This window comes from Symphalangus syndactylus, chromosome 9 (assembly GCF_028878055.3).
Source record: "Symphalangus syndactylus isolate Jambi chromosome 9, NHGRI_mSymSyn1-v2.1_pri, whole genome shotgun sequence".
NCBI lineage: Eukaryota > Metazoa > Chordata > Mammalia > Primates > Hylobatidae > Symphalangus > Symphalangus syndactylus.
In genome coordinates this window covers 133,433,539-133,447,579 of record NC_072431.2, presented here as the reverse complement: position 1 = coordinate 133,447,579, position 14,041 = coordinate 133,433,539, and positions in this window count along the sequence as shown.

The window sequence follows — 14,041 nt, the reverse complement described above, 5'->3', positions numbered from 1 at the left end:
CGGGCGCCTGTAGTCCCAGCTACTCGGGAGGCTGAGGCAGGAGAATGGCGTGAACCCGGGAGGCGGAGCTTGCAGTGAGCCGAGATCGCGCCACTGCACTCCAGCCTGGGGGACAAAGAAAGACTCCGTCTCAAAAAAAAAAAAAAAAAAAAAAAAAAAAAATATTCTATTATGTATATATGCTACATTTTATTTATCCATTCATCTGTTGATGGACACTTAGGTTGCTTCCAAATCTTCGCTATTGTGAATAGGGCTGCAATAAACATGGAAGTGCAAATATCTCTTCAATGTATCAATTTCCTTTCTTTTGAGCATATAACTAGGAGTGGGATTGCTGGATCACATGGTAGCTCTATTTTCAGCTTTTTCAGGAACCTCCAAACTGTTCTTCACAGTGGTTGTACTACTTTATATTCCACCAACAGTGTATGAGGGTCCCTTTCTCTCCACGTCCTTACCAGTAGTTGTTATCGCCTGACTTTTGGATAAAAGTCATTTGAACTGGGGCAAGATATCTCGTTGTAGTTTTGATTTGCATTTCTCTGATGATCAGTGCTGTTGCGCACCTTTTCATATACCTATTTGCCATTTGTATATCTTCTTTTGAGAAATGTCTATTCAGATATTTTTCCCTTTTTTGGGTCAGATTATTAGATTTTTTACCAACAGAGTTGTTTGAGCTCCTTAGATATTCTATTTATTAATCCCTTTTTAGATGGATGGTTTGCTAATATTTTCTCCCATTCTGTGGATTGTCTCTTCACTTTGTTGATTGTTTCCTTTGCTGCACAGAAGCTTAACTTGATGTGATCCTATTTGTCCATTTTTGCTTTGGTTGCCTGTGCTTGTGGGGTATTACTCAAGAAATCTTTGCCCACTCCAATGTCCCAGAGAGTTTCTCCAATGTTTTCTTTTAGTAGTTCCATAGTTTGAGGTCTTAGACTTAAGTCTTAATCCATTTTTATTTTTGTATATAATGAGAGATAGGGTCTACTTCATTTTATGCATACAGGTATCCAGTTTCTCAGTACCATTTATTGAAGAGACTGTCCTTTCCCCAATGTATTAAATATGTTATTGGTACCTTCATCGAAAATGAGTTCACTGTAGATGTATGGGTTTATTTCTGGCTTCTCTATTCTGTTCTGCTGGTCTATGTGTCTGTTTTTTATGCCAGTACCATGCTATTTTGGTTATTACAGCTCTGTAGTATAAATTGAAGTCAGATAATGTGATTCCTCCAGTTTTGCTCTGTTCGTGTAGAATAGCTTTGGCTATTCTGGGTCTTTTGTGGTTCTGTATAAATTTTAGGATTGTTTTTTCTATTTCTGTGAAGAATGTCATTGTTATTTTGATAGAGATTGCACTGAATCTGTAGATTGCTTGGGATAGTATGGACATTTTACCAATATTGGTCCTTCATATCCATGAATATGGAATCTCTTTCCAATTTCAAGGTCCTTTTCAATTTTTTCATCAATATTTGATAGTTTTCATTGTAGAAACCTCTTACTTCTTTGATTAATTCCTAGGTATTTGTTTTATTTGCAGCTATTGTAAATGGGATTGCTCCATTGTTTTTTTCTTACATTGTTCACTCTTGGCATATAAAAATGCTACTGATTTTTGTATGTTGATTTTGTGTCCTGCAACTTTACTGAATTTTTTCATCAGTTTTTTTGGTGGAGTCTTCAGATTTTTCCAAAAATAAGATTATATGATCTGCAAACAAGGATAATTTGACTTCTTTTTCAATTTGGATGCCCTTCGTTTTTTTTCTTTTGTCTGACTGCTCTAGCTAGGACTTCCAGTACTATGTTGAGTAAAATTGGTGGAAGTGGGCATCCTTGTCATGTTCCAGATCTTAGAGAATAGGTTTTCAGTTTTCCCCACTCAGTATGATACTAGTTTTGGGTCTGTCATATATGGCTTTTATTATGCTAAGGTATGTTCCTTCTGTACCCAGGTTTTGAGGGTTTTTATCCTGAAGAGATGTCAAATTTTATCAATGCATTTTCAGCATCCATTGAAATAACTGCACGGTTTTTGTCCTTCATTCCGTTGATATGCTGTATCACACTGATTGATTTGCATATGTTAAACCATCCTTGCTTATCTAGGATAAATCCCACTTAGTCATGATGAATGATCTTTTCAATGTGTTACTGAATTCAGTTTGCTACTATTTTATTGTAGGATTTTTGCATCAATATTCATCAGGGACATTGGTCTGTAATTTTCTTTTTTTTGATGTGTCTTTGTCTGGTTTTGATATCAGGGTAATACTGGCCTTGTAGAATAAGTTTGGAAGTATTCCCTCTGCTTCTATTTTTTGGAATAGTTTGAGTAGAATTGGTATTAGTTCTTTAAATGTTTGGTAAATTCAGCTGTGAAGCTATTAGATTCCAGGTTTTCTTTGCTGGGAGACATTTTATTATTCCTTTAATCTTGTTACTTGTTATTGATCTGTTCAGCTTTTTAATTTCTTCATGGTTCAATCTTGGCAGGTTGTATGTGTCTAGGAATTTATCCATTGCTTCTTGATTTTCCATTAATTGACATATAGTTGTTCATAGTAGCCACTAATGATCCTTTGACTTTCTACAGTATCAGTTTTAATGTCTCCTTGTTCTTCTCTAATTTTATTTATACGGTGTGTTAGTCAGCGTTCTCTAGAGGGACAGAACAAATGGAATGTGTGTGTGTGTGTGTGTGTGTGTATAGTGTGAGTTAATACTTAATACACGTCCCCACTATATATATATATATATATATAGTGGGGACGTGTATTAAGTATTAACTCACACAATCAAAAGGTCCCTCAATAGGCCATCTGCAGGCTGAGGAACAAGGAGAGCCAGTCCGAGTTCCAAAACTGAAGAACTGAGTCCGATGTTCAAGGACAGGAAGCATCCAGCTTGGGACAGATATAGGCTGGGAGGCTAGCCCAGTCTCTCTTTTCACGTGTTTCTACCTGCTTATATTCTAGCTGTGCTGGCAGCTGATTAGGTTGTGCCCACCCAGATTAAGGGTGAGTCTGCCTTTCCCAGCCCACTGACTCAAATGTTAATCTCCTTTGGTAACACCCTCACAGACACACTTAACATCAGTATTTGTATCCTTAAATCCAATCAAGTTATTACTCAATATTAACCATCACAAGTCCACCCCTTGTCAACTTCAACACATACACATCTCCTGAGATCATACATAATCTTCAAATAAAGACAATAATGAGGTCATAACTACACCTCACCTAACACAGCTATCTTACATACAACCAGAAACACACCAATCCCCAACCCAAATACTATTATATAAAGTTAACAACACTTAAATGCTGATGTGAAGTCAATAAATCTTATGTCACATGATAAAGGAGAAAGGAAATAAAATGAAGATATTTTCTTAATACAAGTGTGTACATGTACAAACATGTTATTAACAAAAGAAGGAGGAAATACTCATGATAATTACAGTCCCCATTTCTGCAGCTGGTCATGTGGTCATAGCTGGTACTGATGACTACCTTCTTCTACCACCCATTCTGTATTCCCTTTGCCTTCAGCAAGCACCTCAGCAGGTCATGTTTTTTTTCCTGGTGGAGTAACCCAAACCTTCATTCCTGAAGAGTGTGGGTCATTTGCACTCCTGCCTGGATTGGGCTGTTGTAATTTCCCATTGACCTAAACCACAGGGCATGGTAATACTAAGAGACACCATAATGGATCTCCTGTATTCCATGCATACTCTTTGTTACCCCCATTGTGCAGTAGTAGACTGATTTCATCTTGACAGTCTGGGTAAATCACCCCAGCCAACACTGTAACTCCCTTCTCCTTAGCCTGTTGACTTAAAGGTAGAAGGAACCCAAAGTGTCCAGGTGGCAATCTTAACTTCCAGTTTAATGAATCATTGTTGTGTCACCTACTGGCAGCTTTCCTCCCTCTGGAACTAAGACCTCTAGGCCAGCAGAACGTAATGTCATGGGAACAGGAAGCAAATATTTTGCTAGTGGATCACTAAGGGTGATGGTAGGTGGTGCCACTTCCACTTCCACCCCTTGATTCCTGGACCCTTGAATCCTGGCTATGGGAGAAACAGTACCATATATTGGATGTTGACTCAGAGCATACATGGCTTTCTGGAGAACCTTGCCCCAGCCCTGTGAAGTACTGTCACCCCCTTGGCATTGTAACTGTGACTTCAAAAGGCATTCCACCATTCTATCAATCCAGTTGCTTCAAGATGATGGGGAACATGGTAAGCATGAGCACACTGCTACAGTTCTTTAGCCATAAAGTGAGTGCCTTGGTCAGAGACAATGCTGTGTGGAATACCATGATAGTGGATAAGGCATTCCGTGAGTCTACAGATGGTAGTCTTGGCAGAAGCATTGCGTTCAGGGCAGGCAAACCCCTATCCGAAGTAAGTGTCTATTCCAGTGAGGACAAACCTCTGTCTGTTCCATGATGGAAGAAGTCTAATCTAAACAACCTGCCACCAGGTGGGTCACCCCAAGGAATGGTGCCACATCGAGGGCTAAGTGTTGGTCTCTGCTGCTGGCAAATTGGGCACTCAGCAGTGGCTGTAGCCAGGTCAGCCTAGACCTGCTTGAGCCCTATCACATACATACCACTTCCATTTGATGATGCAATGCTGTTTTGCACGACCCACCTTACGCTAGATGGGTTACAAAGCACTCATAACATGGCAGGCAGTTCAGGTTGCATGGTAATTTAATGACCCATAGTCAAATTTTCAGTTTCCACCAAAGCCAAGCAACAGGTGAAAAGCTGTCTATCAAAAGGAGAATAGTTACTTGCAGAAGATGGCAGGGCCTTGCTCCAAAATCCTAGTGATAGCACTCACTGTGATTCACCGAGGGGTGCCTGCCAAAGGCTCCAAACAACAGCTCTACATGCCACTGAAACCTCAAGCACCATTGGATCTGCTGGGTCATATGGCCCAAGTGGCAGAGCAGCTTGCACAGCAGCCTGGACCTGTTGCAGAGCCTTCTTCTGTTCTGGATCCCACTCAAAACTGGCAGCCTCATGGGTCACTCGATAAATGGGCCAGAGTAACACACCCAAATGAGGAATGTGCTGCCTCCAAAATCCAAATAGGCCCACTAGGTGTTGTAAGAGGGGCCAAATGCAGCAACTTAACATTCACCTTAGAAGGAATATCTCGACAGGCCCCACACCACTGGACCCCTAGAAACTTTACTGAACTAGAAGTTCCCCTCATCTTAGTTGGATTTATTTCCCATCCTCTTGCACTCAAATGTCTCACTAATAAGTCCAGTGTTTGCTACTTCTTGCTCACTGGATCCAATCAGCATAATATCATCAATGTAATGGACCAGTGTGATATCTCACAGAAGCAAAAAGCAATCAAGGTCTCTCTGAATAAGATTACGACACAAAGCCAGAGAGTTGATATACCCCTGAGGTAGGACAGTAAAGGTATATTGCTGGCCTTGCAGTTACCCTGACAAAAGGCCAGAGGTCTCCTTGGGGAAGGATGGGAGAAAGGTTCACTGCATAAATTGTTGGTAATGTAGTGGGGTCCTTCCTCAAGGGGACCCAGCCTCACCTTCTTTCAAGGGGTTCTGGGTCTGTAAACTGGCTCAAGTCTGGAAATTGACTGAGGGGCTGCGATTCTCTGTTTTTATAATTCAAATTATTCATTTGTCCATTCAATCTAGAAGTTTTCTGCTTGTATAAATTCAGTAGGAATGCAACAGGCTTCCTATCAATTTCACTTCTAGAAACACTGTGATTAGCCAATGCCAGAGTCCTACAGCACTCAGACTATTCTGATTGCCACTTTGCCTCTGCTGTCCATTACAGCAGCTATGCCCAGCTTGCCTTTGACAGTTGAGTGCTGGGACTTGGACCCTGCCACCTCAGGATTCAATTATTCCCATTGTATTTAAATTTTGTAGTTGAGTGACTGCGGTCCCCACTGTTAGATCTGACATACAGACAAGAGCAATTACAGAGCTCTTCAAAGATGCATGCACTGCCCTCACAAATCTATTTCAAAGGGTATTGGTCAAGGGTGTATCTTCTGGAACCTCCCAGCTGGGATGAATATGTCTAAAGTGACCAATCCATTCCACCATCTGAATCTCCCTAAGCCTTTGGATCCCTTCCTCTACATTAAACCAAGGGAGATTAGGCATTTCCAGCTCATTCACAGTGGGCCATCTTTTAATCCATATTTCAGCTAACCAAGCAAATAAACTATCAGAACCTTTTTTAACTCCCCAAGCTGCAACATTAAATGCAGAGTCCCTACTTAGTGGGCCCAAATCAATAAATTCATCCTAATCCAACTATATGTTCCTTCCATCATTATCCCACACCCTTAATATCCATTCTGATGCCTGTTTTCCAGATTTCTGTTTATGTAAATTAGAAAACTCAAGCAGTTCTTTTTCTAGTGTAGCACACCTTCTCATGAGTCACACTCCCAACTTCACCTCTAGAGGCCCACTGCAACTTTAGTCTAGTTGCAGGTCTAGAAGCAAACAGGGGTGTTGGGGGGCGGCTCCTGAGCAGAATCAATATTATATTGCCTGGTAAGTGCCTCAAGGGAGGCCATCACTGTTGCCTCAGGCAGCACAAGGTTTATCTCCTCAGACAAAGGTGGAAAGGCTGATTGCAGCAGGGGTTGGGGAGGGGATGTTGCCACTACTGGGGATGGGGAAGGTGTCTCTTCTGGCAAAAAAGGTTCATCAGACTTTACAAACTCAGTGTCCCCAGCTTCATCAGGGTCCTCCTACACATCCCCATTCCAAGTTGCAGGCTCCCATTCTTTTCCAATCAATGCCCTCGCTTTAACAGTAGACACCTGGTGAGGCTGTGCATGCACCTTTCATTGCAGGTCAGCCACTTGCACAATAATAGCTTGTATGTTTTTCCACAATTTGAGCTCTTTCTCTACAGGAGATAAGATTCTCACGCAGAGGAATCTTAGCAGATTTGAGGCTCAGTAACTGCTTCTGAAACCAGGAGACAGAATCCCTGAGTTCATTTTCTTTCATCACTTTGTCCACTAAAGTTAAGAGCAACCAATCAGCTTCATTATGTTCCTTGGTTCTCCAAATATGGTCAAAGATATTATGTATAGTCACTAAACTCCTTGCCTCTCATGAGTGATGAATCAGGAATGTCAAATATATTTATTTTGCATAACTCTCTAAACTGTTCACTCCAAGGACTATCAGTGTTCTCTATACTATTAGAAGTAGAGTCTTTAGCATTTTGGGGTCTAATCATATTAACCAGCCAACTCCAGAAACCCAAAACCAATGAAAGAACTCCATCCTTTATATGCTGTTCCTCAAGAACCACTCCTGGTACCAAATTCTGTATTAGTCAGGGTTCTCCAGAGGGAAAGAACTAATGGAATAGATAAACATAAAAAGGGGAGTTAATTTATTAAGTATTAACTCACACAACCACAAGGTCCCACAATAGGCCATCTGCAGGCTGAGGAGCAAGGAGAGCCAGTCCGAATTTCAAAACTGAATAACCTGGAGTCTGACGTTCGGGAGCAGGAAGGATCCAACATAGGAGAAAGATCTAGGCTGGGGGGCTAGGCCAGTCTCTCTTTTCACATTTTTCTGCCTGCTTTATATTCTAGCTGTGCTGGCAGCTGATTAGATTGTACCCACCCAGATTAAGGGTGGGTCTGCTTTTCCCAGTCCACTGACTCAAATGTTAATCTCCTTTGGCAACACCCTCACAGACACATCCAGGATCAATACTTTGTATCTTTCAATCCAATCAAGTTGACACTCAGAATTAACCATAGCCTAAGGATTCACATCCTTCCCCAACTCCAAAACACAGTAGAGAAAAATCCACTTCTGCCCTATATTGACAGTACAGGGCATTATTAGATTAAGAATCTTGCAAAACACTCAATACTACAAAAATGAACAAGAGGAAAATTAACAAATCTATAATTTTTAATGCTAAATGCTGTAATTCATGATAAAGATATAACAAGAATATTTATGCATTAGATACTACAGAAACCAACTTTATGAAACAAAATCTACATGAGCTGCAAGGAGACTTAGAAACATGTTAATAATAGAATATTTTAATATATTAACTCTCAGCACAAAACAAGTAGACACTAAAAGTAAGGAGATAGCCAATCCAAACAATATATGTAATAACATATATCTTTTAGAGTTATGTTGAACTCTATACCTGAAAATAGAGAATACAACTTTTCAAGAACTTATGTAACACAAATACTGGTCATGTATTAGATCACAAAGAAAATACTACTAATTTTCATAATGTAGAAATACTACAAACAACACTCCCTGATCACGATACGATAAAACTAGAAAATACTTACAAAAATAAAATCAGAAAGCTCTTTCCACCTGGAAATATTAAAATCTTCTACTATTAAACAACTCTGGGTGAAAGAAGAAATACAACTGAAACTATACAATATTCAAACAATGATAATGAAAACAACTACATATCAGAATCTATGGGATACATAATAACAGCCACCAGAGGAAAATCCATAGCAGCTGTTAAGAAAAAAAAATTACCCATGACATTTGTTAAAACAGTAAAGCAGAATTTATTCAGGACTATTGCAATAGTTACAGGGACTACTATAGTGGGTTTTGAAGTACAGGAAACTGATTGGGCCCAGCTCCAAAAAGAATAGGGAAAAGGGGGAATTTATAGTCAAAGAGCAGAGTTGGGAGTAAGTGGAGGTCAGTAGACAGAAAATTACTGAGAGAGTAGAGTAATCCTTGCTAAACTGACCTAAAAAGAATCTCGCTAACAGCAGGCCAAGGTAATCAGGTATTACCTGGGAGATGGCGGAGAATGAGGAATTTGATCATATATTCAAAGGTAATCAAATATTGAGGGTGGGGGATTCTAGCTAAGCTGAGTTAGCAGGATTCTTGCTGAGGACATACCTAAAGATAATGCCTACTTGAAAAAACAGCTGAAAGGAATCTAACTAGAATTTTATCAAGGAAAGAATCTTTGCACAGTAAATACTTTTAATCAGTAAAGATAAATGATTGAAGATAAATGAATTAAAATTTCAGGTTAAAAAAACAAAAACAAAAACAGAACAATCAAATAAGCCAAGATAAAGCACAAGAAAAGTCCGGGCACAGTGGCTCACGCCTGTAATCCCAACACTTTGGGGGGCTGAGGCAGACAGCACTTGAGGTCAGGAGTTTGAAACCAGCCTGGCCAACATGGCAAAACCCCATCTCTATTAAAAGTACAAAAATTAGCCAGGTGTGGTGGTGGGCGCCTGTAATCCCAGCCATTCAGGAGGCTGAGACATGAGAATCACTCGAACCCGGGAGGTGGAGGTTGCAGTGAGCCGAGGTCATGCCATACACTCCAGCCTAGGCAACAGAGTGAGACTCTGTCTCAAAAAAAAAAAAAAAAAAAGCACAAGGAAGGAACTAATACAGATAAAAGCAGAAATTAATGAGGAAGGGAACAGAAAATTACAGTAGACCTAATTAATAAATTAAAATCCTGGGTTTTTGAAAGAACTAAGAAAATATACAAGCCACCAAATAATGTGATACAGAAAAAAAAAGAAATCACATATCAGCAAAATAAGAAATGACATAGGGAAAATAACTACTGAAAGAAGAAATTTTAAAAATTATAAGATACTATTTTGTTGTATGCCTCTAAGCAAATAAATTTCAAAAACTAGATGGAGTGGATAATTTCCTGGAGAAATACAGATTACCAAATTATAATTAGCTTAAACAAACCAGTTTCCATAGAAAAAACATAGAGAAAGTAAGAATTGCTCCTTACACAAAAACTATCAAGCCCACATGGTTTTCCAGGGAAGGCTTGGTAAGCCTTCAAAGAGCAGATAGTCCCAATGTTCTATAAATTGTTCCAGAGCATTAAAAAACAAGCAAAACATCCCAATTCCCTTTATAAAGCAAGTGGCACTGGTACCTAAACCTAAAGTACATCATATATACCTAAAATCCATATCTATCTTCCCTAGAACCAACATTTTATTTAATTGGGAAAGACTAGAAGCATTTCCATTAAGATCAGAAAAGAGACCAGCATGCCCACTATCTCGATTACTATTCAATACTTAATTAAGGATATTGGTCAATGCAGTTAGACAAGAGAAATTACTTAGGAGCATAAGAATGGGTAAAGAAGAAGTAAAATTATTTCTACATTCCAATGAAAGACAGTATCCCTGGATGACCCTCAAGTATGATAAAACTAACTTAAACATTTAAAAATATAATAAGGTAGCAGAATATAAAATTAACAAAAATCAACAGCCTTCATATACACAAACAACCAGTTAGAGAAAATACTACTTGTGATGACAACAAAGAAAACTAAATATTTAATAAGCTTAGCATGAGATGTGTGAAACCTATGTGAGGAAAATTTTTTAAATACTTTCAAAAGACACTAAAGTAGACTTGAACAAATAGACATTGCCTGTTCTTGGATAATAAACTAAATATTAAATTGTCAGTTCTTCCTAGTATAATTTATAAGTTCAATAAAATCTCAATAAAAATAACAATAAGCTTTTTTATGGTATCAGACAAGTTAAAACTACAACTTAGCCAGGCGTGGTAGCTCACACATGTAATCCCAGCATTTTGGGAGTCCAAGGCAGGCGGATCACCTGAGGTCAGGAGTTCAGGACCAGCCTGGCCAACATAGTAAAACCTCATCTCTACTACAAATACAAAAATTATCCAGACGTGGGCTGGGCGTGGTGGCTCATGCCTGTAATCCCAGCACTTTGGGAGGCTGAGGCAGGCGGATCACAAGGTCAAGAGATCGAGACCATCCTGGCTAAGTTGGTGAAACCCCATCTCTACTAAAAATACAAAAAAAAAAAAAATTATCTGGGCGTGGTGGCGGGTGCCTGTAGTCCCAGCTACTTGGGAGGCTGAGGCAGGAGAATGGCGTGAACCCAGGAGGCAGAGCTTGCAGTGAGCCGAGATCACGCCACTGCACTCCAGCCTGGGTGACAGAGTGAGACTCCGTCTCAAAAAAAAAAAATTAGCCAGGCATGGTGGCATACACCTGTAGTCCCAGCTACTCAGGAGGCTGAGGCATGAGAATCGCTTGAATCCAGGAGACAGAGGTTGCAGTAAGCCGAGATCATCCCACTGCACTCCAGCCTGGGTGAGAGAGCAAGACTCCTTCTCAAAAAAAAAGAAAAGAAATAAAAAACTACAACTTATATGGAAAAACAAATATAAAAAATTAGCCAGGAGAATACAAAAAGCAAAAGAGAGCAAATAAATAATAATAACTAATAAATAATAATATCTAACTGCATAGTACGTAGAGCAGATGCTACAACATACTATGAAGTCTCTATAACAAAAATAGTGTGGTTCTGGCACATGAATATACAAATAAACCAACTGAATACAATAGAAAGCTCAGAATAGACTTGAGGGCATTTGGAAATTCAGATCTGATAAAGGTGACACCTCAAATCATTAAGGCAAAGATGGGCTTTTTAATAGTTATCCTGGGAGAACTAAGTAACCATTAGAAAAAGATAAAATTAGATTCATATCTCACATGGCATACAAGAATAAACTCCAAATGGATTAGGAAACTAGACATAAAATATAAAGCCAGTTGAAACTTAAGCCCCCGCAAAAACCTGCACAGATGTTTATAGCAGCTTTATTCATAATTGCCAAAACTTGAAAGCAACCAAGAAGCCCTTCAGTAGATGAATGGGTAAATACACTTTGGTACATCCAGACAATAGAATATTATTCAGAACTAAAAGGAAAGCAGCTATCATGCCCCAAAAAGATGTGGAAGCAACTTAAATGCATATTACTAAGTAAAAAGCCAATCTGGGCTGGGTGCGGTGGTTCACGTCTGTAATCCCAGCACTTTGGGAGGCCAAAGCGGGTGGATCACTTGAGGTCAGGAGTTCAAGACCAGCCTGGCCAACATGGCGAAACCCTGTCTCTACTAAAAATACAAAAAAATTACCCGGGCGTGGTAACAGGCACCTGTAATCCCAGCTACTCCAGAGTCTGAGGCAGGAGAATCGCTTGAACCCAAGAGGCAGAGGTTGCAGTGAGCCAAGATCACGCCGTTGCACTTCAGCCTGGGTGACAGAGCGAGACTCCATCTCAAAAAAAAAAAAAAAAAAAAAAAGAAAAGAAAAGAAAGAAAGAGAGAGAGAAAGCAAGAAAAAAGCAGCAGCCAATCTGAAAAGGCTATATACCATATGATTCTAACCATATGACATTCTGGAAAAGGCAAAACTATGGAGACAGTAAAAAAAAAAAAGATTAGCTACTAAGTTTTTTAAAAAAGTATACACACACATACACACACACACACACACAAGTATCCTGATCATCTTCACTACCTCTCTAGTCTGGTTGAATACCTCTCCTGTATACTGCCTGGCAATATGCTTCCTTTACTCTTCTTAGATGGTATTATAATTGTTTATTTCTCTGTGAGAGCAGGCATCACATCAGTCATGTTCACCATTTTAGCCCTAGCTCCAGCAGAATGTAAAAATATGGTAGGTACTCAAAAATTATCTGTTGAATGAACACAGTAATATGTGAACAAAATAAATCTATCCTCACTCCAGCCGATGACTATATAGCAACAATTCCTTGAATCATTCTTTTCTGGAAGGGTCTGATTTAAGTCTATGTTGGAAAAACATAGCCAAGTTCCAATTAGAAAAGTTTCCCTGAAGGTCAGACTGACCCCAGACTGAGCAGCTAATTTTCTAGTGGCCTAGGGGTCAATAATACCTTTTATTACTTTTCCAAACATATGAAGGAAGCATTAAACGGCTTGGTTGAGTTTCATCTTTGAAAATGGTCCAGCTCTGGCCCCTGGAATAAAGTACACCAGAGCCCCAGTTTAACATTCAGATCACTACTGCTATTTTCTTTCTTTACCTTTAAGAGTTTCTGAATCCCATCCACCCTGACCAGGAACCATTACACTATATATAACTATAGTTGGAACGTTCTTTTTTGTTTTTGTTTTTGTTTTCACTTTATTTATTCCTTTGAAACAAGTCACTTAATACAGCATTTAGATATTTAAAGTTATATACCTCATAAATAAAATCAATGCATCTTAATGACAATGGCCAAATCACATAAGAGTTGTAGAAAATGAAGTTAGACATCTTCCAGGTAGCAGCAGTGCATTACTAAAACAAGAAAACACTGTCCATCTTCATTAAGAAAAAATATTTTCCTATGTTGTTTTGCCCATCCCTACTTTTTCAAGTCATATTCTAAAGCTCTAATTTGACAGTCTTTACTCGTGGTTTTCTTTTTGCGTCAGGAACCTCTGTCTCTACTGCATTAATACAGAAACTATAGGAATATTGTTGTTCTCTAACCCTTTTCACAAGCTATTCATATTCATTCTGTATTTAGGCTGAATTCAAATTTTTTTCAAGGAAAAATACTACTCTGCTAAGTACATATTTCCTGTAAACAGCTGGACTCCTGAATGGCACCAATGTAACTGAAAACTGACAAAAATTAGGTCCCCTCGTCCTTTAAGTAACTTATGGGCTAATTACGTAACCTATACCAGTTTATAAAGTAAACTCATGTACTCATATTAGAAATTCTGAGCCTAAGATTACCCTTTCTGTTTACCTATAACTTAATCAAATTATATCTTCACTATTCTAAACTCCTATATGTTGGTTAGTACTTTTAAAAACATAAGTATAAAAGGGCATCATGGCAAAATGCTTATAATTCATGGTTTCATACTTTAATGATCAGCTTTTTCACCTATGGCCATGCTACATTCTATGACAAGAAATGGGGAAGAAGGGTTGAGTTGACACAAAGGCATTGCTTTAAAAATGTTTGGAAAAGCATAATTCATGACTAGGAATGCATCTATTTGACAATCGCTTCTTTATCAGTGGTACTTTGTCCTCTTGGCCCTTTTCTCCCTTCACTCTACCATAAGGG